General features: G+C 47.2%; 1 protein-coding gene and 1 long non-coding RNA gene across 31 annotated transcripts in view; one reads left to right on the forward strand and one right to left on the reverse strand.

Annotated features, from left to right (window-relative positions):
• Shank2 (SH3 and multiple ankyrin repeat domains 2) overlaps window positions 1–27,956 on the forward strand; it is a 447,967-nt gene that overhangs the window by 367,329 nt on the left and 52,682 nt on the right. The window lies entirely within an intron of this gene.
• The window catches only part of Gm14372 (predicted gene 14372), a 41,597-nt gene continuing 33,582 nt past the window's right edge, over window positions 19,942–27,956 (reverse strand). The window contains exon 3 of the long non-coding RNA NR_165255.1: window positions 19,942–24,395. This is a non-coding gene — a long non-coding RNA (predicted gene 14372). The remainder of the gene's footprint in view (window positions 24,396–27,956) is intronic.

The following is a 27,956-nucleotide window of genomic DNA, read 5'->3' on the forward strand; positions in this document are numbered from 1 at the left end:
CTGATGAACAATACACACTTAATTCTCTTGTGGTCCTGGAATCTAATTGGGTCCCATGAATTTAAAGCAAAGTGTGATGGGGCTGGTCCATTCCCAAGGCTCCAGAGAAGGTCCACTTCCTCTGCATCCAGGTTTGCTTTCTGTTGCTGTGATAAACACCATGAGCAAAAGCAGCTAGAAAGAATAGGGTTCATTTCCTCTTACAGCTTACAGCTTTCCCCACTGTGGGAAGAAATTAGGACAGAAACTCAAGGCAGGAACCTGGAGACAGGAACCAAGAGATAGGAACTGAAGCCTTGGAGAAACTGTTTACTGGCTTATTCCCACAGCTTGCTCAGCCTGCCTTCTTATAGCACCCAGGACGGCCTGACCAGTGCTGGTACCACCCCAACTAAGCTGGGTCCTCTCAAATCAATCAATCAATCATTAATGCATACATACATACATACATACATACATACATACATACATACATACATATGTGCGTGCACGCACACACACACACACACTGCCACTTGCCCATAGGCCAATCTGATAGAAACATTTTCTCAACTGGGGTTCCCTCTTCACAGGTGCTGCTGAATTGTGTTGAGCTGACAAGAGCTAACCAGCACACTTGCCTTCCCCAGACCTAGAGGGACTTGTGAGATCTGTGTTTCCTCTCTCTACCTCTACTGCCATGGTCACTGGTGTGTGAGCATTGGCATGCCCACCACCCAGGGAACCACATGATCTAGATTATTTCTGAACTGCAGCCTGGGGCTTGTAACACTCATTTATGGGTAAAAGTAGTAACTTCTGTGCCTAACCTGCAGCTCACAGGCCACATGCCACCCAGGATAGCTATGAATGTATATCCCAACACAAAACAGAAACTTACTTAAAACACTGAGAATTCTTCACAGTTTGTTTTTGTGGCTCTTCAGTATGAACTTCATAATGTAATGATGTGGCTTAGAGAACCCAATCAAGGATTATACATCCCTGAATGGAAAGGACCTAGGGACTTATAACTTCTTTGAGTCTTGGTGGTGTGCTCAGGATCTGGACCCAACTTGACCCACTCACAGTCTTCAGAGGACTGTCCCCCACAGGCTTCCAGAGGGATGAGAGCCATGAAGTTGCTTACCTACAGATAGACACATCTGCCTCTGGGGTCTGCACCATTCCACATAAGTCTTCCAGATGACAGCTGCCTAACTGTAGCTCAGGTTCTGACATCAGCACCCCTTGCTAGGTGTCCCAGAGTGGGTACTGAGTCACTCTTCCATCCTCCATTGACTGGGGATTCTGAGTTCCCTCAGAGGATGTCTGGGCTCCACGGTTCCTCGTGTGGCACAGTCTCCAGATGGAGAGAAGAGGCTGTGCCCTCATGATACCCAGCCAGGTGTGCTGCAGGCTTCAGGTTTACCACCCACGCTGATCCACAGAGGTTAGAGAAGAGGCCTCAGAATGGCAGATGAGGGGCAGTGCTTTCAAGACTCCATGGTATCCAAAGTTGTCAAGGGAACAGAGTAACGATGTCTGCTGTCCTTCCTACCTGCTCGCATGAGTGCTTCATTTGTCCCATCATCCTCTGGGCCCTCAGTCCTCAGAACACATATCAACCCAATTTTCCCCAAGTGGATAACACCACTGACAGAAAAAAATGAGGCTGAAGAGAGGGACAGAGACTGACTGGTATGGAGACTTCTTTGAAGCTGCACAGAGCTCTTGACTATCTTCTAAGCAGGGCAACTGAGTCACTGACCCCTGTTCGGTAGACCAGTGGGATACAAATGAGAATGTGGCTTCCTAGCTCCAGCCCTGTGCTTCCTGCTGACACTGACATTCATCCAGACGCAGAAGGCCCCACCTGCCACCCCTCCCTCATGAGTGGGACTCCCACTAAGTGTCTGTCACAGGTTCAGTGCCCCAGCCCATCTTCTCTGTCCCCAGCTGTGTCACTAGTACCTACTAGGGCTGTGGGTCTCAACCCCTTTGGAAGTCAAACAACCCTTTCACATGGGTCACCTAAAACCATTAGAAAACATGGGTTTTTATATCATGATTCCTTACAATAGCAAGATTACAGTTAGGATGTAGCAATGAAAATAATTTTATGGTAGTGGGTCACCACAACATGAGGAACTGTATTTGAGGGTCGATGGATTAGGAAAATTGAAAACCACTGCTCTAGGATAAAGACCATGAGGAGGTGGGTGATGTGGACCCCAGAATCCAGCACTCAGACTCCCAGGCTTATTTCCCAGAATTCTAACCCCATCTGACATTCCATAAACCCCATTCTAACTCTGGTGACACTCAGAACAAATGAACAAGCATTCTCTCTCTGCTCTTGGCTGGGATGGAATGGGAGCAGTTGTTTGAAGTACCATGCCTTCCCTGCCTTCAGGCCTTCCCTGCTTTCAGGCTGCAGTTTGAGGGTGCATCCCATCATGGTGGGGAAGGCACAGCAGCGGCGGTGTGAGGCAGCTGGTCACATCCCATCCACAATCAGGAAGCAAAGAGAGATGAATGTCGATGCTCAGCTTCCTTCCTTCCTTCCTTCCTTCCTTCCTTCCTTCCTTCCTTCCTTCCTTCCTTCCTTTCTTTCTTTCTTTCTTTCTTTCTTTCTTTCTTTCTTTCTTTCTTTCTTTCTTTCTTTCTTTTCTTTCTTTCCCTGGAACTCCAGCTCATGGAATTGTACCACTCATATTCAGGGGAGGACTTCCCTTCTCAGTAAAACCAATCTAAAAACTTTTTTACTGGTGTGCCTGGTATTTTGTTTCTATGGTGATCTCCCCCCAATCCCCATTGACAATCAAAATTAACCATTGCAGGAAAGGTGCTGGCCTTCATGCCAGATAGCCCTTGTGTGCAAAAAGGATAACCAGTTGCTGGGTATGGTGGTACATGCCTTTAATCCCAGCACTTGAAAGACAGACAGAGATAGGCAGATTTCTGTGTGTTTGAGACAAGCCTGGCCTATATAGTGAGTCCCAGGCTAGCCTGGAACATAGTGAGACCTTTTTTCCAAAAAGAAAAGGGTGGAGGGGAACAACTGCATAGACTCTTTATCAGTGGCCAAGAAGGAAACATTCACTGAACTAATGAATGGAAGGGAGATAATCACCCAAAAATTGTATTATAAGGAAAAAGGAGCCTGTCCCAACCCATGTGCCTGTCTCCAAAGCCCCTCACTGGAGCCTCCACTGTGGGGGACACAGGATGTCTTAGTCACTGTTCTATTGCTGTGAAGAGATACCATGACCAAGGCAACTCTTATAAACGGAAGAAGCTAACTATGGGCTTGCTTACAATTTCAGAGGCTTAGTCCATTATCCTTGCAGCAGTGGTATGGTGAGAGCATGAAATCACTCATGGTGCTGGAACAACTGAAAACTATGCCCTGATCCTCAGAGAGGACAACACAAGGCCTAGTTTAAGCTTTTGAATCCTCCAAGTTCACCCCTAGTGACTCACTTCTCCCAATAAGGCCACACCTCCTAATCCTTCTCAAATAGTGCCACTCCCTGATGACTAAGCATGCAAGTATATGGGCCTTGGGGGCAGAGGGAGGGTAGCATTCTTATTTTAACTACTACACAGGGACACAAAGAGTCTGACATCTCAGGACACTGTCTCTAGCAGGATGCCCCAAGTGTTCTTGCCTTAAGCCACCTTCCATGACTCTGACAGAACATCTCAGTTTGAGTAAATGACAAAGACATTTTTTGGTTCACTGTTCTGAAGGAAGTCTGGTGAAATGTAGGGCCACAGCTTCCTGAGACTTGGCTCCTGTGTTTGTCTTGGGTTTGAGTCCTTTGAAGTGTTATAATGGCTGTTACTTTATTTTCTATTGTTTTGAGACAGAGCCTTACTAATGCAGCACAGAGTAACATCAAGCTTTCAATCCTCTGAATCCATCTCTCAAGTACTGCAATGTCAGGTGTGTGGGACCACACTGCACTTAATAGTTACATTTAGACAAGTGCTTGGGGTGGACATTCAGACCACAGCTGCCCAAGCATACTATGCCAGGCAGCATGGGTAGATAGATGGTAGTGCTCCCCCACAACTGAAGACCCAAAACCTATGTTGCCCTGAGATGGACTGCAGCAATCCATCTTGGCCCACTGGAGGTTAAGACCAGACCCAAGATGGTAAGGAAGAGTCTTACTAGCGTGTTCTCACGCCCGGCCAGGAAGAACACAGCAAACCAGAATCTTCTGCGGCAAAACTTTATTGCTTACATCTTTGGGAGCCAGGAGGGCAAGCGCCCAGCGCCCAGCCCCAAAAACGAAAGCCCCTTCTATATTTTTAGGAGCCAGAGCTCCGGCGCGCCAAAGCGCAGAGCGTGCTCTATTGTTTACATCTTTAGGCAGCGAGAGAGCGCAGGGCGCGCAGAGCCAGAGAGATGCCAGCGAGAGAGAAATGGCGGAAACCCCGTCCCCTTTTTTAGGAGAGTTATATTTCGCCTAGGACGCATCACTCCCTGATTGGCTGCAGCCCATGGCCGAGCTGACGTTTACGGGAAAGGTAGAGTACAAGTAGTCGTAATACCCTTGGCACATGCGCAGATTATTTGTTTACCACTTAGAACACAGGATGTCAGCGCCATCTTGTGACGGCGAATGTGGGGGCGGCTCCCAACATCTCCCCCTTTCCTTTTAATAAGAGCAAATAGGCCACCCAACTAATGAGAGTGGAGATAGAGGTCAAATCCCCAGTGTGTAGGTAAAGGAGCCATGTACAGGATTAGCTCTTAGGCTCACAGGCTTTTACCCAGAGCAACCCTGACCTGCTCCCGTGTCGTTTTGTCTGGAGAGAAGGACACTTGGACACTCAACCTTCTTGAAAGATGACATGTCTCCCTAGAATAGGCTCATATATGCCGCAGAGCCTTTCTACTGCAGTGCTTAGCCGTGCAACTCTCTCGGGCTGCTGAAGCACACTCACTCTATCCCGTGCAATGAGACTAGCCTCATGGGATATAAGAGCTGAGTGGCCAGCGACCTATTGCCTAAGCATAGATATATCAGGGGAAGCTCCATGTTCTAGTCCTGCAAGCGCCTGGGCAATAACCACCTTGTCTCTCTTAGTTTGGGCCTTAAGCTTACAGACCAATCAAAGAAGCAACACTAATCCACAGCAAAGTGTATCTCCAAATAATATTAATCCCACCCATTTTTTAAAGAAAGAAAATGCTGAGGAGATCCAATTGGGTAATCCTTTGGTCAGGGACAGGTCCAAGCGCGTGGAGTTGACCTGAAGTCTCAATTCCCGAAGGATCTGTTCAAATTCAGCCATCCAATTCTGTAACATATACTGAAAAAGACTTTTTGACAAATTAGCTGTCCTAGTAAATTTAACATACTGAATGGAAATAACACACAATCTCGGAAACTTTTGTTTACACCCCAGCTGAGTTATTTGTCATAATACATCTAGTTGTATCTGGACAAGATCTATGAGTTGATTAACCAGCATGAGACCTCTCTGTATCTTGACATTAGCTGAGGCCTGTTCATCTATGACTGTAGTCACTGAGGCTGACAAAGTGTTAATGGTGTCAGTCGTCTGGACCTGTCCAGACAGAGCCAAGGCTGTCTGAATCAAGGCTAAACCCAGTTCCTAGTTAGTGGTAAAAAAGCAGGAGAATACTTGAGCATTATACATCACCGTCATTGGGAGTGGAAATGTCGACATTATCCCCCAACGCTGCTCTCTCTTTATTATTGACGCCCTGGACATCACCAAGACGAGGGACATTAGTATTCCCTTGGTCAGTCTGGATTTTTCGGGTGAGTCTTTCTGGTATCCAAAATGGGTTGTCTTCATTCTGTGGGAAAACACAGACAGCTCCCCTGGATCTTATCAAGATAGGATCCGGGCCATACCATTTATTATCAAGGACATTTTTCCATTTAACCATCTCATTGGGCCTATCTGGTTCTGAACAATGACGTTCAGCCGCAGTATGGCCATGAGCATCAATATTTAAAAAATTGAGTGTAAAGAGTGCCATAGACACAGACACTCTTGGTGCTCGGGGTAAAATCTCTTCAATTCCCCTCTTCTGTTTTATAAGATAGGTTTTGAGGGTGCGATGCGCACGCTCAACAATACCCTGTCCTTGAGGGTTGTATGGAAGTCCAGTCAGGTGGGTAACATCCATCTGACAGCAGAACTGCTGGAATTTTTGAGACGTATAAGCTGGTCCATTATCAGTCTTAAGGAGTCTGGGATTCCCCCAAGCACTCCATGCCTCAAGGCAATGTTGAATCACATGTGAGGCTTTTTCTCCGGTTAACGGAGAAGCAAACATGATGCCAGAACATGTGTCAATGGACACATGGAGATATTGAAGTTTTCCAAAGGAAGAAACATGTGTAACATCCATTTGCCAGACCTGTAGAGGTCGAATACCGCGTGGGTTAATTCCCACATGAGGAACTGGCAAGAACTCACAGCAGCTTTGACATTGAGTAACAATGTCACGGGCTTCTTTTCTTGTCAGGGAGAAACGACTGCGTAATGTTTCAGCCGTCACATGAAAATTGTTATGAAAATTTCTTGCAGCCTCTACCGGGGATGATAGGGCAGCAGCCACCACTTTAGTGGCCTTATCTGCCAAATCGTTTCCCAGAGCCATGGGGCCAGGTAGGCCTGAATGGGCTCTAACATGAGTAATATAAACAGGAGATCTTCTAGATAACAAAACTAATTGTATCTGCTGAAAAATATTGGCAACTCTACTGGAAGGCTTAATCACTCCAGCCACTTCTAAAAGATTTACTGCATTAACCACATAACAGGAATCTGACACAATATTAAGGGGTTCTAAAAAGGTTTTTAAAACTTCTAAAACCACTAAACATTCTACCACTTGAGGTGAAATTTCATTATACTGTTTGGATACCACTTTACCATTAGCCACATAGGCACCTATGCCAGTTTTTGATCCATCAGTATATACCACAATCCCATTTTTAAGTGGGTTTCTTACTGTTATTTGTGGAAAAACAACAGATTGATTTTGGGCAAACTGTAAAATTGGATGTTTTGGATAATGGTTATCTATTTTTCCTGAAAAGGAGGTAACTAAAACTGCCCAATCATTAGATGTGGCTGTCAAGGTTTGAACCTGTGCAGCGGTATAAGGTACAATTAAAAGATATGGACTTCGCCCAAAGTGGGTGATTGCTGCTTTTAGACCTTTAAGGGCAAGCTGTGCAATTGCATCAGGATACCAATCTATTATTTTAGCTGGGGATACGTTTGGATGGATCCACAACAATGGCCCATTCTGCCACAAAACTGCAGTTGGCAATTGTGCTGTCTTAAAGACACACAAACTGAAAGGCTGCGAATCCTCAATACGTTGTAATTGTGCATTCTGTAAGGCTTTTTCCACTTTTTGTAAGGCCTGGTTAGCAGCTAGAGTAAGAGTCCTAGGGGAGGAGATATGAGGATCTCCTTCTAAAATACCAAACAAAGGCCTTAACTCAGCGGAAGGAATCTTTAAAAAAGGTCTGAGCCAATTAATATCTCCCAACAGCTTTTGAAAATCATTTAAGGTATGGAGGTGATCTCTTCTTATCTCTACCTATAAATATTGATTTCTCTCAAAGGAGGAAATATGCGTGACATCCATTTGTCAGACCTGTAATGGCCTGACGCCACGAGGGTTTACCCCTACGTGAGTAGATAAAATTTGACAACAATCTAAAGGCATTATTAAGTAATCAGAATCATTTTCAGTAGAACCAATCCCTCTGGCAGCTCTAGGAATATCAGAGGAAGAAAAAACAGCCATGTAGGCTTGGCAAAATTATTAGTTGAGCTATTTTGTCTCTTTGTGATATAGAAAAGACAACTTGAGGACAAGAACAGAGAACCTGAAGTTCCCCTTTATAATCTTGATCTACAACTCTAGGGTGGACAATAAGACCTTGTAGGCTGCAAGAGCCTGCCTCTGTTATTATTGTCCAGTGGCTTCACCTGCTCGGGAGAGCGCCTTCCAGGCCCTAATAGCCTTTTCATCTGATTTAGAACTATTAAGAACTGGCTCCTTGAGCTCACCTAGTGATGAGTATAGGCTCCTTCTCCTAGAGACCTCCGCTAATTGATCTTTTTTCTTTTCTTTTTCCTTCTCCTTCCTTCTAATCTCTCCCCAGGTATTTTTACCTGACCTAAACTTTTCCTCAGGTTTAAGACCCTTGGAAAGGCCTGTATACTTATTTTGTGTACCATATTTTCTCTTTGCTCCTATTCTCTCTCCCCGCTTTACTTCTGATAGATTGTCCTGAACTTCATCCAGAATCTGCCCTGCCTTAACCACTTGATAACATGTGAAAAGGAACAAAAGGGCTTTTAACACTAGAGAAAGTTCAAGGCCAAACATATCTTATAAAGCTATTTTCCACTTTACTTCTGATAGACTGTCTTGAATTTCCTTAGAAAGTTCAAGGCCAGGCTTACCTCGTAAAGCTATACTTACGGGTTACCGCCGTTCCCCAGCTGAAAAGTTCTGAATTCATGCAGTTGAATCCTTCTTAACAGTCTGCTTTACGGGAACCTTTATTACCGCGACCCGCAGTTCTGGTTCTGGAATGAGGGATCTTCCTTGTGCCGGTGAAACTCCCGTCCCGAGTTTCCTCCCGGGTTTTTTCTTCCCGGATTTTTTCTCGTCCCGGAATTTCTCGTCCCGGGTTTCAGCACCAATTCTTACTAGCGTGTTCTCACGCCCGGCCAGGAAGAACACAGCAAACCAGAATCTTCTGCGGCAAAACTTTATTGCTTACATCTTTGGGAGCCAGGAGGGCAAGCGCCCAGCGCCCAGCCCCAAAAACGAAAGCCCCTTCTATATTTTTAGGAGCCAGAGCTCCGGCGCGCCAAAGCGCAGAGCGTGCTCTATTGTTTACATCTTTAGGCAGCGAGAGAGCGCAGGGCGCGCAGAGCCAGAGAGATGCCAGCGAGAGAGAAATGGCGGAAACCCCGTCCCCTTTTTTAAGAGAGTTATATTTCGCCTAGGACGCATCACTCCCTGATTGGCTGCAGCCCATGGCCGAGCTGACGTTTACGGGAAAGGTAGAGTACAAGTAGTCGTAATACCCTTGGCACATGCGCAGATTATTTGTTTACCACTTAGAACACAGGATGTCAGCGCCATCTTGTGACGGCGAATGTGGGGGCGGCTCCCAACAGAAGAGGCCACTGTGAGCTCTAGGCACTGTGAGATTACAGATGGTAGAAGAATGGCTGAGTTCTCCATCACCACCTCATCCTACCTCAGCCACAGCTAGAAGACTAGGCACCCATTAGAATAGTCTATGTGAAATGAGAGGCTTGTGTAGAGCTTTGGGCAAGAAGGGTGGGAATTGTACTATGTGATATCCCTCTGGGAGGGGAGGGATAAAACTGAGGGTACAGTATCACTCAGGTCCCCTACTTTTACCAGAGTGACAGCTATGCCCCCTAATCTTCAGAATGGGAGGTGTACTATAGACTTTTAGTCAGTGGTCTGTTGATGTGAAGAGATGCCATGACCATGGCAACTCCTATAAAAGAGAGAATTTAACTGAGGCTGGCTTACAGTTTCAGAGGTTTCGTCCATTATTGTCATGGCAGGGAGCATGGTGGCATGCAGGCTGACATGGTGCTGGAGAAGTAGCTGAAAGTTCTATATCTGGATCTGCAGGCAGCAGGAAGATCCAGAGTCACTGGAATTGATTTGGGTTTTTGAAACCCCAAAGTACATCCTAAGTGACACACTTCCTTCAATAAGGCCACACTGACTAATCCCTCTCAAGTAGTGCCACTCCCTGATGACCAAACATTCAAATATATGGATCTCTGGGCGTCATTCTTACTCAAACCACAACAGACTCAGAATATAAAGGTGGCCCCTCCCAGATGCGCCATCAAGTGTAGGGCTCAGAGATCAGTCACCTCACCCATCCTGCCCCCTCACCCCAAAGACAAACAACAAGAAGCAGTGACTCAGGCACTGTGCCCAACCTGAATCTCGATCCAGGCAATATTTCAGGGGCAATCTGGGAAGTCATTATCCTGTGTTTGTCCCAGTACCTTTTCCTCCATATAGAATGCCATCATCCCCAACACACAAATATACAGAGACAGAGACAGAGAGACAGAGAGAGAGAGGTGGCTTGTTCCTTGGAGCCCTGTGATGGGAAGACATTGGGTTTCCCAAGAGTCTCACTGAGATATCACATCAGCACACAGTAAACACTTCAAACTTTCAGTGTGAAGCTTTATGAACATCAACATCTATGTGATTGGCAAGGCACCAACCAGGTCAAGGTCTAACGAATGACAGATGACAATCCTCTGCAATGGAGGAGGGCCAACCTCACCTCCCTTTCTCCTATCCCCAGCTACAGCAAAATCAGGCATGTGACTTGAAAACTTTTCCATGAGTAGAAGTGTTACCCACAGCAGTGCCTTCTTGTAGTCCACACCACTATTCCAAGATCTTTGAAAATCAGTACTAATCCTTCTTACCCATGAGTGACATCACAACTTGCTCAACCATGTGTCCACCCATACCCTTACTGATGATTTAGTTTCTGAAGGCTGTGAATGTTGATGTATTTGCCCTATACAGACACTTCATTTCAAAGAAATATTCCTGTTGGGAACAGTAGTGTGTGTGTGTGGGGTGGGGTGGGGTGTCTCACAGTATGATCATTTGGTGAAGAAACCTTACCAAGGTACCTCCAAGCCAGCCTTATCATCTTCATCTGCATTCCTAGCTCCCTGCCCTGAGCTGAGCTACACACACACACACACACACACACACACACACACACACACACACACAGGGGTCCCCACTTTCCCCCTTTATTCCTTTGGATTATGATGAGAGACAGTTGGGCCCTGTGGCTACCATGTGCATCTCCCATGTGGCCACGATGCCTGGCATCTGCCCATCTGTTGGCACCTGTTGGGACTTTACAAAGAGAGGGGTTCCCTCTTAATTTCTTCACTCTCATTCTTTCCTTGTCCTCTCCCCTTCCCCCCCATATGAGCTCAATCCTGGGACCAAAGAGCAACAGGCATTTCTTCTCAGGGTTCTGGATCTGGAGGTCTATGAGTCTGGGTTTCTAAAGACTGCAGGGCCTATAGGGGATGAGGTAGAAGGCAGCTGCCCAGAGCCCTCTTTCATAAGGGCTTCAGTCCTGTCAGGAGGTCTCTATGCCAGTGATCAACTCTCTTCCCATAGGCTCTGCCTCCCAACACCATCTCCTTCAGGTAGGTTGCAGCACATGACCTAGGCAACACAGAAAAGTTACCCACAGCCCCTCCTCAGTGCCCACTCTCACTAGGCCTGAACTCTTGCCCTTGCCCTCCTCCTGCCCTCCCCTTTACGGCCTCTGGTCCAGGCTCAGCACCTGCCTGGCTACATCTTTCCTCCCTACCCTGATGTGCTGGTCATCCTGCTGGGTCAGGTGGCCACTTGTGTTCAGTTGGCATATAAGGTCATGGTTTGCCTAAGGTGCTGGGGCCCTCCGCCAAAAAGATGGAGATGTTTGGACTTCTTTCTTAGAAAATGAACAAAAGAGAAGCCAGCCTGGTCAGGTGGTACTGCCATCCGTTCTTCCCCTTTGGGGTTCTGTTCCTCCTGGGTAGCCCCATTGTCCACCCAACACACAGGGTGGAAATGACCCTCCTTCACTCATATCTAACTCTGTGTGCACCTCCTCTGTGGTGGGCTGAGTGAGAAGTGGCCCCTCTAGCTTGGCCATTTGGCACGTGTTCCCCAGTTGGTGGCTCTATTTGAGGGGTTAGTGGAGAGGTGCAGTCTTGCTGAAGGACTAGGGATGGGCTTCACCTTACTCTTGGTTCACTTTCTCTGCTTCATGGTTTTGGGCAAAGATGTGCGCTCCCAGCTTCCTCTTCTAGCTGCCACTTGCTGCCAATGACAGAGTCTAGAGCCATCAGCCAAAGTAAACTCTCCTGTAAGTGCCTTCATCACAGTTTTGTATCACAGCAACAACAACAACAACAACAAAAAGTAACTAAGACATCCTCCTAGCATTCCTAGACATGGGACCCTAGCTGTGCTATTCCTGGAGCCAGGTGTCTCCTGCCAGGCAGCAACAGGTCTAGTCACTTGTCATCAGGGAATCCAGAAACCTATCAAGTGGCCCCAGAGTTCTATGTCATACAGTCTAGAAGGAAGGGAGTTGGAGTCCAGGACTACCTGGTCTTAGGATCAGGTAGGATTCAGGCTGTGTTAAGAGAGATCTCAAAATATCCTCCTGCTGTTGCCCCAAAGTCAAGAGGAAGAAATAGCACCCACAGTGCATGGCTGAAGCTGAGGACCAGGCAGGTGGCTGACCTTCACTGACTCCAGAGCCCATGAGCCAGCTCTATGCACCCTGATCATGCCTTGAGCTGCCTCTGTTGCCCGAGTCTGGATGCCTGCCTTTGATACTGCCTGGCTGTTGGTGCCTTGTCATAGTGTCAGTGATTTGAGCCACTCCCAAGACTTCTCTCTGCCTGGTGGTTTCTCTTCAGTACCCAGCTCTTTACCCAAGCAGAACATGTCTGATCCACCCAGCTTTCTCCACCCAGTCCATGACTGCCCACTCTGAAGAGAACACATCATTGACCTAGGGAGAGATGGGCAGGTGACCACAGAGGGTGCTGCTGAGAACAGGAGGCAGGAGCATCCATTACCCAGAGGTTTAGCAGCTCCTCCGTAGAGGTGGTGGGGTGCCGGTGGGATGCACAGCTCTGAGGAAAAGACAGACTTTTGTCTCATTCACATACTGTTTCAACTAAGGAACCCCAGCTTCTTGGAGCTCCACTCTTCCTCACTTGGTGCCCATCTGTTTACTGTTGGATCAAGCAGGCCAGTCAATATGAAGTACCCGGGTTATACAGGCCCTGCCCTCCCTCCAAACAGCACCTGTTTCAGCTCAAGCCACTGAAGCTATGACAAGTCACCAAAGGCCAGGCAGGCATCCATCATCCCTGTCCTGGAGGTGGGAGGTCCAAGTGATAGACCTGGCTCCTTCCAAGGTTCTACTCCTTGGCTTGCAGATGCATCTCCTTCCTGTGTCCTCATGTGCATGTTCTCTGTGTGTCTGTGCCCCAGTGTGCTCTTACAAAGACAGCAGGAACAAGGAATAACCTACTGGCCTCATTTTAGCATATGAACCTCCTGAAACACCCTGACTTCAAACAGTGACGCTCTGAGAGACCAGGAGTTAGGAGGTCTTCAGATGATCTTGGATCCCACGTAAGGACATGGCAGTCTCCCCTGCCACAAGCTCTGCAGACCAGCTCCCACAGGTTAGAGCCAAGTGTTTTTGACTTAAGGTGGGAGGCCACCTATCTCTGATGATAGCAATGGCACTTAGAGGTGTCTCAGAGAGCGTTCTAGACCATTTTGCCATCTGTGACAGAGAGGGGCACATCTGAGGACCCAAGGGATGATCAGAGCCACCAGGAGGTCTCTCTGATCTTGTTTGGCAAATGTGCCACTGACAGAGAGCCCTCCTGCTTCCTGCTTCCTGCTTCCTGCCTAGGTGATTAATGATGGAGTTCAATGGCTCAGGGCGGTCCTGTGCACATCAATTATTCAGATCGACACCTCTAAAGGTCTGGAACAGGAAATAGAGAGGAAGAGATCGCTAAGCAGTTTTGAAGGGGTCTAAATGGATTGCTCGTTAACCGCCATGACAGATCGGGTCTGGTGAGAGTCTGTAAGTTGGCCTAGCTGCCCAGCAATAGAACCATCCTATCTGGAGGGGAGGCTGGGAGGCTGTTCTGAACTTTGGAACAGCAGGAGCTTTTTTCAAGCTCATTGCTCACCCGGGCCTGTCTGTCTATTATAATAATGAACCTCAGATTGAGTCAGGCAGGTGTGCTAGAATTAATCTGGAAACCAGGCTGTGGAGCCACTCCAGGGTGAGCTGGGTCTGATGGTTACCATGGCCTTGGGATCTGAAGGGGCTAAATGTTCACTGTGTGGGGAGGGCTGAGGCACTCATTACTCACTGTGACATCAAACTGGGCCAGCTCGTGATGTGTCCAATAGAAATTATTTAAGGCAGTAGTATGATCTGCTTTATTGATCGAGATGCTGCAAACCCAGTTAGGGAAGCTTCAGGTAAGGCAGAGTGGTGCCCCCCCCCCCCCGCCACCTTATCTTTGCTTATGTCCCAACAAGAAGTGGGCATGGTAGCTGTCTTCGTCAGGGTTTCTACTCCTGCACAAAACATTATGACCAAGAAGCAAGTTGGAGAGGAAAGAGTTTATTCAGCTTACACTTTCATGTTGCTGTTCATCACCAAAGGAAGTCAGGACTGGAACTAAAGCAGGTCAGGAAGCAGGAGCTGATGCAGAGGCCATGGAGGGATGTTACTTACTGGCTTGCTTCCCCTGGCTTGCTTAGCATGCTTTCTTATAGAAGCCAAGACTACCAGCCCAGAGATAGTACTACCCACAAGGGGCCCTCCCCCTTGATCACTAATTGAGAAAATACCTTACAACTGGATCTCATGGAGGCATTTCCTCACCTGAAGCTCCTTTCTCTGTGATAACTCCAGCTTGTGTCAAGTTGACACAAAACAAGCCAGTACAGTAGCACACACCTTTAATCTCAGCACTGGGGAGGCAGATCCCAGTGTGTTCAGGCCAGCCTGATCTGCATAGTGGTTCCAGGCTAGCCAGAGCTACATAGAGAGACCTTCTCTCTAAAGAAAAGCAAAACAAGAAACTTACGATACTCAAAGACACATCTATTTCTACATGTAGAGATACAGATTAGGAGTCACCGTTCCCTATGAAGCATCTAGACACTCAGCTTTAAAGGAGACATGGTGAAGGGAATCTCAGATGGGCTGTCAGGTGACAAAGGACAGCAGTTCTTGAGGGATGAGATACAGGAAGCCAGCATGGGTTCTGTGCTTTGCTGCAGTAGTATGTGAGGAGATGGTCCCACGCATGGGAAGGAACCAAGCTACAGAGCAGGAACTGAGGGTCTGGAGAGACCAAGGCAGTTCAAGTGTGTGAGGAGAACCAGGGGGAACATGTCAGCCAAAGAGGCCCTGGAGAACTGCAGAGTTCCCAAGGGTCAGCTGAGTGACTAGAACGTAGGGGAGAAGAAATTTCTAGAAGCTGGATAGAGTGTTAACCCAAAGATGAGAGATTGTACCCCACTCATGCAGTACCAAGCAGTGTGCCACCGAGTGGTATGTCACTGAGCGGTGTGCCTCTGTCTCCACCAGACCTCAGACTGCTCAATGCTTGTGGGGTTCTTAGAAGGCCTGAAACATGAAGGAGGGTCAGCCTGTGACTGGCAGAGATTTTTATCCCCCTAACACATTTTTAAATAAAGCACTCAGGAGAAACTCAAGAACATTCATAAGAAGATAGAAGTTGTCAGTTGCCAGCTAGACAAAATCCACAATATCTCACACTCTCTTGGGAGTCCCAGCTCAGGAGATGAGGTCTTGCGTCAGGTCATGACGAAAGGAGACATGACCTGTGAGAAAAGGAGGCTCAGTTAACCATAAGCAAGGAGACATGGCCCATGAGAAAAAGAGGCTCAGTTAACCACAAGCAACTTCAATCTACACAGATGTCCCAATTGCAGACAGAGGCTTTGAAATAGTCTTCGTAACTATATTCCCCATAGCCAAAGAGTTAGGTAAAGCCAGCCCTGGTGCCACAGTCCTGTAATCCCGAGTACCAGTGAAGCTATAGCGGGGGCTTTGCAAGTTCAAGACCAGCCTGGGCAGCTTAGGGAGACACTGTCTCAAAATAAAAAGTTTTGTAAAAACAAGTAAAAAGAGACCTCAAGCTTGCCTAACAGACGAAGCTCCGAATCTAGTGTGTATCACAGCATAAACTGCATGGTGAGTGCACTTGTAATTCCAGCATGAAGTTCAAGGCCATCCTCAGCTATGTAGAAAGTTTAAGAAAAGCCTAGACGGTGAAAAACAGCCTAGACGGTGAAAAGGAAGAAGTTGCCCAATATGATAGGCCATGCCTTTAATTTTAGAACAAAAGAGGCAGAGGCAGATAGATCTCTGTGAGTTCCTGGCCAGCCTAGTCTACATAGGGAGTTCTAGGCTAGACTGATCTATATAGCGAGACCTTGTCGGAAGGAAGGAAGAAAAAGAAAACAAGAAAAGGTTGTCTAGATTCTCAAAAAAAAAAAAAAAAAAAACCTGAAAATTCAGAGAAACGTACATCTTGAAATGTTTTGTGTATTTTGTCATAATTAAAATTTAATCAAGTCAGAATTTCAGAGATGGAAACTGTACTCTCTGAGGTAAAGAATACTCAGGATTAGACACTGGAGAGATGGCTCAGCAGGTACAGGCACCAGCTGCTCTTCCAGAGGACCGCATTCAGTTTCCAGCACCTGCATGGTGGCTCACAACCCTCTGGGACTCCAGTTCCAGGGGATCCAATGTCCTCTTCTAGCCTCTGTGGGTACTGCATACATGTAGTAAAGCTAAACACATGCAGCAAACACTCATGCACATTTAATAAAAATAAATAAAATGCCCAAGACAGGCTTACTAGAGGATGGGACATTGTGGAAGAAAAGTGATGGACGTGGCAAGGCAGCTGTGTGAAAGAAGCCATCTTAAACGAAGCAGAGGAAGACTTGCTGTAGCCTCCCCCCATAACCCCCCCCTTTGAAGAATGGTCTTCTGAGCCATGAGACCCTGGCACCTGACAGATGCCAGCAGAGTCTTGAGAGAGGAGGAACTGATGTGTGGAAGTCAGAACACAGAGTTGAAGAAATAATTATGTGAAATTTCCCAACTTGAAGTAAACTGTGAATTCACAGATTCAAGCAGCCTGTGATCCCCAAACTCAGGACATGTTTAAGAGAAGGAAAACTACAGAAACACCGGAGCACCCAGCTTCCTAATTGCTCCAGATGAAAAAGCACCTTGAGGTGGTGAGGGGGCTCAGCGGCTAAATGTGTGCTGCTCTTGCAGCTTCTGAGTTCAGTTCCCAGAACCCACGCTACCATTTGCCCAGTGGCTCACAGCCACCCAGGACCCCAGCTCTTGGAGATCTGATGCCCTCTTCCGGCCTCCACAGGCACTGAAGGATGCAAAACCACACACAGGCACACACATATACACTAACTAAAAATAATTTTTCTAAAGAGCATTTTATATACAAAAGAGAAGAGTCAGGCCAAGGGTGGATGTATGGCGGGAAAGGACACAGGGAGCAGGAAGTGGAGAGACAGCTTTCCATTGTGAGACAGAAAATGACATTTTATAAAAAGAGAGTAAAATAAAGAGACATGGCACAAACACAAAAAGCTTGGCCAATTCATCCCAGAAGACCATAATATTGGGCACCTCCTGGGTAACAAGAAACAACTGTACATGGAAACCCATGCAGGGACAAATGCAGGAAATATTTTCTGGTTATTTAAATCTCTTCAAGGCAGACGGGGTGGCTCAGTGGGTCAGGCACCTTCTGCTCAGCCTAATGATGTGACCTCAATCCCTGGAACCCCTATGGTAAATGGAGAGAACCACCTCCATCTACACACACACACATTAAATGCACATATATACAAATAAAATGTAATGAAAATGAAATTTAAACCTGTTCAAATGTCAACTAGATTTATTTATTCACTTATTGATTTTGACCTTTTTGAGGCAAAAGCTGACTGTATAGCTCAGGTTAGCCTCCAATTTGTAATCCTTCTGCCTCAGCTTCCTGGGAGTTGGGATTACGGCCATATACACTGTACACAGTATCTGGGATGATGAGACAAGGATATGGAAAGGTGATTATATAGTAATGAAGACTGAAAGAGGAAGAACTGCCCATTAAGATCCCCTGTGATGTGGCAGGGCATCAGGAAAACATGAACAGAGGGCAGTGCAGATGTTGGAAGTGAATGACAACAGCTAAAATAACAAACACTGGAGTTCACAGGCTGATGGAAGAAACAAGATGGATCATAAGAAGGTTTTATCCTGGTGAGCTGGTTTTCTGGTATCTAGCACTCAAATAGCTGTAGCAGGAGGATGTCTAAATTGAAGGCTGCCCTGGCTACATAGCTAGAATCTTTTTCAAAAAACAAAAAGCATAAGAATAGAGGATCGGGACACAAAATATACATGAGAAAAATATAAAGCAATCAGGGGGCACAAGCATGGCTCAGTAGCAAGGTACACAAAAGTCCTGGGTTTGATCCTCAGCATCCCACAAAAACAAACAAACAAACAAAACAAAAAACAAAAAAAACCCCACAAAACTATTCAGATCAATAATTACACTAAATATAAATGATACAAATACCCAACTCAAAGGCAGGGTTTTGGGGTTAAACACTTGTCCTCAAAGTATTTTAATTATAAAGACACAAGTATATTCAGATGGGGAGAAATTATATACCACATTGACATTACTCCAAAGAAAATTATCTATATTATCATGAAGGTGGACTCCAGAGTAGAGGGCACAAACTGATAGGATAAAGGTCATTTTATAATGGTGAGGGGCCAGCTCTGTGAAAGGGCAGAAAACACAATGACATCACCACTGACATCACGCTTGGGGTCCCCATGCATACATACCCAGCACACCACACAAATGTGTAAAAATTAACAAATAAGCATCTCAGTGGGAAATGATGAAACAGGAAGTTGGTGCTCAAGAAAAATGCAAATTAGTAGCAGTGGAGTGAGGGTGGGCCATCCTGCAGGTCAGCCCACTGTGTGCTTTGTCAGGGTTGCTCACACTTGTGTGCAAGAATGTCTTTCTCTTCTCTGCTTTAGTCCCCCATACATCCATTCCTCCATCTGTCTATCCATCCATCCATCTGTCTATCTCACAGGACATCTTTGAACATTTTGGCCTTCTGTTTTTGTTTCATTTTGATGTTTTTTATTGAAAAGAAAAACTTCCCTACAATATATTTTGATCATGTTTTTCCCTCCCCCATGATTTTCCCTTCAAGGTCCTTTCCACCTCCCTACCCATGGTCACCACATCTTTGTAACCTGTCCTGGACTGGGTTGGGGGTAGCCCAGCAGCTCTGTTCTTTCAAGCATTTACTGTGTCTGGTTGTACTTTTTTCATTTCAATATGAATTTTATGATCAGCTTGTCATTTTTTTTAAACCAAAGCCATGTGGCCCTTTGATTGGAAACATATTCACTCTGTAATCTGTCTGGATATGACCACACTATAACTAGACAGCTTTGAACTGCCTTCTGCACCTTGGGGGACAGAGGTGCTCTCATTCCTGGGTCCCATCCACTCCTCTCAGCCATGCCTTCTTGGATTTGGTGTCTAAATCTTGCAACTTTTGTCAGATTTATCTCTGCTTATTGTTTTTTTGGAAATACTATAGACATATCTTTAAATTTCTATTGATGGCCATGAAGTGCTCTGATATTAAATTACAGTTTACTTGGGGCCTATGATACTGTGAATTTTGGTCCACTCTACACATAGGCCCAAGGTGGGAAAAGAGAAGGAAATTTGGTTTTTAAGCCCTTGCTTATTATCAGAGTCATCTTCACCAATTTGTGCAGAGTTGCTGGGCTAGACAGGAAGTCATGTAGACACACAAACCCTGAAGAAGGCAACAGTGCCATTGCTACAGGAACACAACGTGCCCGTGTCCTCCGACCACTGTGCACCCTGTGACCATGTCTTCCACCTCTGCCTACGTGGATGCAAACCCTGAGCTGCCCCAACTTCCCAGAGGGCAAGTTTCCAGGAAGCCCCTTGCAGGGGAGAGCTGTACCATGCCACCTTCAGAAAGGTGATATTTAACATCAAGGGCTTCAGGGGAAAGGGCAAAGTACAGGAGTGTGTGCTACTCCGCTACTTTCCACACTGAAGAGAGAAAGAGATGTGTCTTGATGTATTTCTTTTCTTGTTGCCATGACAACATGCCTAACAAAAGCAATTTAAGGGAAGAGTGGTTTATTCTGGCTCACAGCTTGGGGGAATACAGTCCATCAGGACAGGGAAGGCAGGAGGAGCAGTCATGTTGTGTCCACAGTCAGGAAGGAGAAACTGGACAAGAAGTGGGGTTTAAAACCTCAAGACCCACTCCAAGCCACATACATCCTCCAGCTAGGCTCTACTTCCTAAAGGTTCTAGAACTTTCCAGAACAGCACCTCCAGTTGGAGGCCAAGCATCCAAACACCTGAGCCAGTGGGCAACATTTCACTTTCAAACCATGGCACATGGGAAGTCTGGACTTCCTCCATGATTTTTCTGTATACCTAAAACTATTCTAAAACCAGCCTGTTAGATGAAAGCCTTTAAAGAGGCGGGTGTGTTGCCTGAGTTCAGAGCCCATTTGCAGTTGGTCATGTACCACCCACAAGGGATAGCAGTACACAGCCTATGTTGAGTGGGCTTACATGGTACTGAGCATAGAACATAGCTGTGCAGAACCTTGGACCATGAAGAGGCAGGGCCCAGGTGTATGCTGAGTTCTACCTCCCTGCAAAGCTTCAGATACCTAGCTTTTGGTGGTGGGGGGGACATGGATCATGTCCCTGTGTGACAGATGCAGAGACTGTGGCATGGAGAAAGTAACTCTGTCTAAGACTGCCCAGCTGAGGTGTAGCAAACTTGGAATTTGAACCCAGGCAGGCTGGTTCTAACCAGGGAGGAAGCCAACTCCTCCTTCTCTTTGAGCACCCCTACAGATGTTACTACCATCATGTGTTACAAAGTTGATGAACCCCCAACTTTCTGCTTCCACATGGGCAAGTGCTTCCACCTTCCTGGAGGGTGGGTGCTGAGTGAGTCCCAGTAAGCCTGCAGCCTGGGGACCTGGGTGAATAAGACGTATCTGTTTCAGAATCCTCAGGAGAGCCAGACCTCCTGGGTGGATCACTGGCACCTTGCCATGTGCCAGCTGGGGAGAGTGGGCCTAGGGCCCCTTCTGCAGTTTCCCCTCCTCCCCCAGCTCCTGGTGGCATTTGTGTGCTGAAAAGATGGATGGTGGAGCTCCTGGTGGCATTTATGCTCAACTGCTGCTTAATACATTTGCCAAAGGCTGTCCTTTTAAAGGGGAGCATGTCCAAACAGCAGCAGTGACTCAGGCCCCAGATCGGTCCCCTGGGAACTATGGCAGCATAGAGCCTGGCTGTGGGGTCAAGGGTGGCCTCTGCTGCCTTGGGAGCTCCAGAATGCTAGAGAGCCGCTCCTGGAACCCAGAGCACTGCAGCCCTATCCCTGCCCGCCATACTTCACTGCCACCCTCCTGCCCTGCCAGCCTCCCCAGGCTACCATCCCACATTCACCTCTCAGCTTCAGCAGCAAAGCTAACCATGGGATGTTCCAGGGCCTCCTATCTCATCATAGCTCTTTCTCTCACTACTTCTCCAAAGCATGATTCTGGAAACTTCTATAAAGGGGTAGAAGGTAAAGAGTTGGAGAAATAGCTCAGCCAATGAGAGTGCTTGCTTCTCTTCACAGTATACACCTCAGGTGGCTCACAGCCACCCATACTTCTAGTTTCAGGGGTTAGACGCCCCCTTCTGGGCCCTGAAGGGACTACACCCACATGCATACACACAAAGACATAGGGGGGTGGTAATCTTTTTTTAAAAGAAAGAAAGATGGTGACTTGGGGAAACTCTGTCATCTTAGTCCTCCTTTTAGATTTCTGGGTGAGCAGCCTGGGCTTGCGCTCTCCTTGGGAACTCACTGTATGTTATGTTTACTTACCTTCATTTTGCCTAATTTGTATCGAGGCCAGGTGATGGCTTGGACTCTGGCATCTAGAATAGGGCAAGCTTCTAGACTGGGCTCCAAGAAGCTGATGCACATGTGAATGAGCAGAGGAGCCCTTCCATGCAACACTGCTGTGCAGTGAGTGTGAGCATGTGAAGCATGGAAGCCACCAGGGCCCAAGTCACAGCAGTGATGTCAAGACACAGGTTGCCATGGCTTTGGAAAATTAAGACCAAGCTGTCTGGATGCATACAGCAGCTCTGATCAGAAATGCCCAAAGCCAGATGCAAGCATCAAGTCCTGTGGGGGATGGGCAGACAGGCCACATCTCCAGACAGTGGAGAATCAATGGGCAGCAATGTGAAATGAGCTGTGGAGCCACAGAAGACAGAAAAACTGTGAATATGGCCAAGCAAAAGAAGGGAGACTGGAAAGGCAGCATGCAGTGTGATTCCAGCTCTGTGACACTCTGGAGAAGGCAAAATGGTGGAGACATGCAGGGGTCAGTGATTGTGGGTGAGGCAGAGGACATGTGGCCAGGGTGACAGCATACCTGTGGTAGTGTGATGGTGGACATGGGACATGTGACCTTTGCTGCAGCCCAGAGGCTGAGCACCCAGACTGAGCCATGTTGTGAATTGATACTTGGTAAATAAAATGTTTCCCTGTTAGTTTCTTAAAAGCCACATGTGTCCCACATTAGGAAAAGACATTAGCAATATAAGACTCCTTGGAGTAGGAGGGGAGCCAGAGGTGGGGACTTGACTCTTCCTCAGCAATTTGTCCACAAATCCAAAATGCCCCACTCCATACACATAAAAGTCTTAGTTAAAATGAACTGTTCTCACTTCCAACTTCCAAGTTCTCACTTAGAGGTACATGGCAAGATCCATCTCCCAAACAAAGGACACAAAAGACAGATGATTCTAGAATGTTTTAGAAAGCTGCATAAGAACAGATCTTCAGGCCACAGACTTCTGTTAGGTTTGTTTGTTTGTTTGCTTGCTTGCTTGCTTGCTTGCTTGCTTTTTTAATATTTTATTATTGAATGTGCATGTGCCTCCTCGTCTATGTGTGCACCTGCTTGTCTCTCTGTGTGCCCAAATATCTATATGTGCCCTTGAAGGTCAGAAGTGGGTGTTGGGTCCCTCAGAACTGTCTAAGGTGGGCTGCTAGAAACTGAACCTGGGTCCTCTGCAAGAGCAAGTGCTTAACCTCCAGCCCTGTTCGCTTGGTTTCTTAGGCAGGGCTTGCTATATAGTGCAGGCTGGATTCATGCTACTTCCTTAGCCCTCCAGAGTGGGGTTGTTAGCCTGGGGCCCCATACCCAGACCACAGGCTGTGGGTCTAACTAACAAGCTATAAGTCCTTGTGACTGCCTTAAGTAGCCTGTGGCTTGTCTCTAGCCAGCCTTCACTGTGCAGGTGTGGGTGGGAGGTGACAAATGGCCTTCGAAGATGAAAGCCCACAGATCAGAGCCTCGGAAATGAGGCGTCTCATCCCTTAGAGAGGGGATTAATTCTTTGCTGTTGTCTGAGCTGGAGCACTTGATAAGTGGTTTGCGATAAGGTGGAACACAGAGACGCCAAATGGAGCCATAAATCTCCATGGGCTGGATGGTTGGCCACAGTCTGAACTTGCTGCAAGAGGGGAGATGGGAGCCTGGTGATACCTCGGGTTGTGTGAACTCTTTGGGAGGGTGCCTCCAGAGTTTGGCCTATGCAGAGTTCAAAATGCCTGTGCTCTGTCATGTCCCTGTATCCGGAAAGGCCAGCTGCTGCTTGCTTTTTAGTGTCAGCTTGTGGTCCTGATGTCTCTACCCTGGCAAGCAATCTAGCCCCTCCTTTTTCAGCTTGCTACCTCCTCCCAGAAGCCCTCTGTGCAGCTAGTGACCAACTTGGTTAGTCACCTAGCAAGTGTTGTTTCACCCACCCTCTTCAAACAAAACTGTGTCTGTACCAGAAGAAAGATTGTGGGATGGGAAGGTGACCAGCACAGGTTTGGTGAGGGGACTGTCTCTTGGGGTCATTTGCACTCCACCCCCATCTGCTTCAGATGGACTCACCTGGGTTCCTGTCGGTCCATGCTTGAAGCACAGTGCTGTCAGAGCTCCAGACACACCAGTCAGTCCACTGCAGTTGTAACTGAGGGACCAGCTAGTCACAACCCCCATGAGCTGTTGACCATGAGCGAACTAAAGCCCTCAGTGTCTATGTCTGTTGCTATTGCCCCAGGGCTGACTGCTCACCCCCAAGCAAGAGGAGTTTTTGCCCAAGGACCCAAGCTAAGGATGGGCATGAGAGCCAGTAACAGAAGCCACCCCATGTCCTCATCCTCAGGGCTGTTTGCAGTGTGATTTAAGGATATCTGGGGGCTTGTGGACCTGTTGTCAGGTCAGTCTTGAGCATGCCTCCTGAGCACTCCTCAGACGCTGGTTGACATTTGTGCCAGAGCTGTTTGAACGAAGGGGCTCAGTTCTCTGTGTCTCCTCGGCTGCTCCGAGAGGCCTTGTCGTGTGTCCTAGCTTCATTTCTGTTTCTGGGATTTAAACAAATTGGACGAAAGCATCTTGGAGGAGAGAGGGCTTATCTGGCTCACACCTCCTGGTTGCAGTCTGTCACAGCAGAGACGTCACGGTGGCAGGAGGGTAAAGCCTCCGGTCACAGCACATCTGTAGTGAAACAGAGAGAACTCAGTGCAGGCAGACAGGCTTGCTTGCCTTCTCCTCCTTCATCAGGGCCCTGCCTAAGAAATGGTGCTACCCACAGTGACTGGGCCTTCCCAAAATGACCAACAATCAGGAGAATCTCCGCAGACATGCAAGGCAGGCTGATCTAGACAATCCCTCAAGACTCTCTAAACCAGGGTTCTTAACCTTCCTGAGGCTGCCATCCTTTAATAAAGTGTCTCATGTTGTGGTGACCCCCAACCATACAGTTATTTTCATTGCTACCTTATGACTGTAATTTTGCTGCTATGTAAATATCTGACGTGCAAGATATCTGATATGTGGCCCCTGTGCAAGGGTCGATTGACTACCAAAATCAAGGGATCACAAACCACAGACTGAGAACCGCTGCTCTAGGCGATCCTAGGCTGAGTCAAGACGCAGTTAAAGATGAACCATCACATCTTGACAGTAACATGCAGGCTGCAGATTCTGTGGCCTACGTGTGCTGGTGTTGACTCTCCCTGGCCAACTGCCATTGCCCAGAGCCACAGCTTCCTGGGGAATTCCAGAAAGACCTCCAAAGCAGAACTGCTCCCTCTTTCCCTGAGGATTCCCAATGAAGGAGCCACGGCTCGGGGACAAAGGTCCCAAGACTCTCTGGCCACTAGCATTGACAGGTTACATCCTGTTCAACCTTCAGATCCGGAGTGAGGAGGAACAGCTCCTGCCTGCCTTACCGTGCTGCCTTGATAGCCAGAGCACAGCAGAAGGCAAAGATCACTTGGCCAAGTCATTGAGGCCACCCTTGATAGATGATGTCCCATCTCCTTGGAGGAGAGGAGCAACAGCCTCCATCTCCCACGCTGGGCCTTGTATATACTGGGCAACTGCTTTACCATTGAGCTACATCCACAGCCCGTAGCCCCATTCCTATGGACATCCACAAGAGGACAAATGTTATTGTAGAATTGAGTGAGAGTATACCAGGCACATCCATCTTTCTGAGATTGTAGCAAGATACTGTCATCTACAGAGTCCATAGTTGAGTCGAGATTCACAAACAGTAGCTTGTTATTATCCATAAGATGGAGAGCCTGTCACAGACAGGTATTATAGTGTGAGCCTGAGCCTCGTCTGGAGTCTAATGGTCACCAGAAATGAGATTAGTGAGGTTGTCTTCCCTAACTTACTTTGACTTAATTACATTACATCAACAATGAACTGTCACAGGTTCAAGGCCCATGGGTGCCCATTTCTGAGGTTGTTATTTTGAGTGTGTTGTTGTTGTTGTTGTTGTTGTTGTTGTTGTTGTTGTTTTTGGTTTGGCATGTTTTTGGTTTTTGTTGTGAGATGACCTTGAATTTGCAATCCCCTATCTTCATCTTTCAGGTAGCAGAGATTCAGGTACACTCATCTGAGAGACACTTTTCAAGCACCACAGAATGCTGTGACCCTAAAATGAGGTTGCAGCCCAGGTACCAGTCAGCTGCCCCAGAGGTCTGACCATGGGGACAGAGGGAACTGTACCTCAACTTCTGTTTTTGAACATCTGGGAACATCAGGAGATGTGCAGACCCTGGCAGAGCACAGGCTGTCAGCCAGCCTCTACACAGTCCCAGATGCTCCCACCAGAGATGCTACCTGAGAGCAGGGAAGGGGGGAGGAGAACAAGAAGGGACAGTCTCCAAAAGAAAGTCCCCTGTCTGGGGCAGAGCAGTCCCAGGAGTAAGAAAGGGGTGCTCCAAGCATCTGGCATGCATACACAAAGGTGGGAGACACCACTCCAGAAGGTGGCAGCCATGAGAGAAATACAGACTGGGCTCTCAGGCAGGAAGAGGCTGGGTTAGAAGTTATTTGTGTGAGGTCTGGGCAAAGAATGTGACTGTTTTCCACCCTTGTCCTAAGAACTTGCTTGAGGCTAGCTTCTAAAGTAATGGACTACTTTCTTTGGAAGAGGAAATTTCACAATAAGGTGACATTGAATGCATAATATGGTTGTTACTGATAACACTTACACGGTCTATGGTGAGAAAAAAAAAAGCAGATTAGGCAAAAAGAAACACAAAATATAGTGTAAAGAGAAAGAAGAGCTGTAAATGCAATGTCACAGCCAAGGCTTGTGCTGGAAGAGATCGATTGTTAATTGTTAAGAATATTAGCATTGTAAGGAGAGGCCTGCTCTACCTGAAATTAAGGGAAGGGTGCCCTCAGGACAAGATCCCACACAGCTAAGCTTCCAACATCTTCCAACCTCAGCTCCACAGGCCACGTGTATTGACTGATGCTTTCAAAGCTGTGAGCTAGATAAGCCCCCTCCCCCTACTGTTCTATTCATAGTGATGAGAAACAATCAACCATGCCTGTGCCGGGCCTCAGGTATGTAGGCAAACTCTCCATCCTACCCGGGCAAGCGCAGGAATAGATATACAAGATTGTGCCCAGGACCTTCCAGAGTTGGCAGAATCTCAGGGGCAGCAATGAAATAATGGACCCCACACTACAAGACCAGACCTGGGGTAAGCCTAGGCTACCCAGCTGCTGCACAGACCAGCAGAGCACACTTCCAGGGACCTCCAAGGGTCTGACTCAGCCCAGCTGGCAGACAGGCAGCAAGGACTTCACAGAGTCGGGAAACCCCAGTATGAAGGGCAGAAAGCAAAAGGGTCTAGTTCTTTTTTTTGTAATATGTATTTAATTATATTTTACTTTGATGGTAGTGGTGGCGTTTGTGTATGTGTGTGCATGCACATGTGTGTGTGCATGTGTGACTGTTTATGTCCATGTAAGTGGAGGCATCAGGACCCCTAGAGCTGGAGTTACAAGTGGTTGTGAGCCAGTTGACCAAGATCCTGGGAAGCAAACTCGGGTCCTCTAGAAGAAAAGTGTGCTCTCTTCACTACTAAGCCACCTCTCCAGCCCCAGGGTCTGGTCCGTAAGGAAGGCCTACAGAACAAGGCTGGGCATCTGGGTGGGAGACAATGATTCTATGACCAAAAATAAGATTCTTCTTTGTCCCCACTTCTTGGCATAGAACCAACACCCAAGGTATTTTCCTGTGTAGTCTGTTTATAAGATGTTTTAGGGGAAGGCCCTCCATAAAATCAAAATGTTGGAGTCTCCTACCCACCCCTACTCAGCCGCCTAGAGATGTCATCAATCATGACCAGCCTGGGATTTAGCCATGGATGTCCAGGCCAGCCTAAATGAGAGCAGAGACTTGTTTAATTAGAAGTGAAGTCCCACCATAGAACCTTAAAGATGCAGTAAACTACAGGTGTGGACAGGGAGTCAGAGACTCAGAAGAATACACAAGTTATTTCAAAAGCAATAACCTTTGGTGTCAAGAATCTGTAAAACTCCATCTGCCCAAGACGGGGTACGCAGCTGCTGAGCGCACTGCTCACTGAAGTGTGCAAGGCTGTAGCTCTGGGAGGCTGCAATAGCCCTTGGCACCAGGAACAAGAAGTGAGCATTCCCCAGTCTCTCGCAGATTTAGCATTTGCCGCTGAGTCTCCATTTGGACCTAGACAACCTTCACAGCCACAGCAAGAACTCTGAAGC

This window comes from Mus musculus, chromosome 7 (assembly GCF_000001635.26).
Source record: "Mus musculus strain C57BL/6J chromosome 7, GRCm38.p6 C57BL/6J".
Classification (NCBI taxonomy): domain Eukaryota; kingdom Metazoa; phylum Chordata; class Mammalia; order Rodentia; family Muridae; genus Mus; species Mus musculus.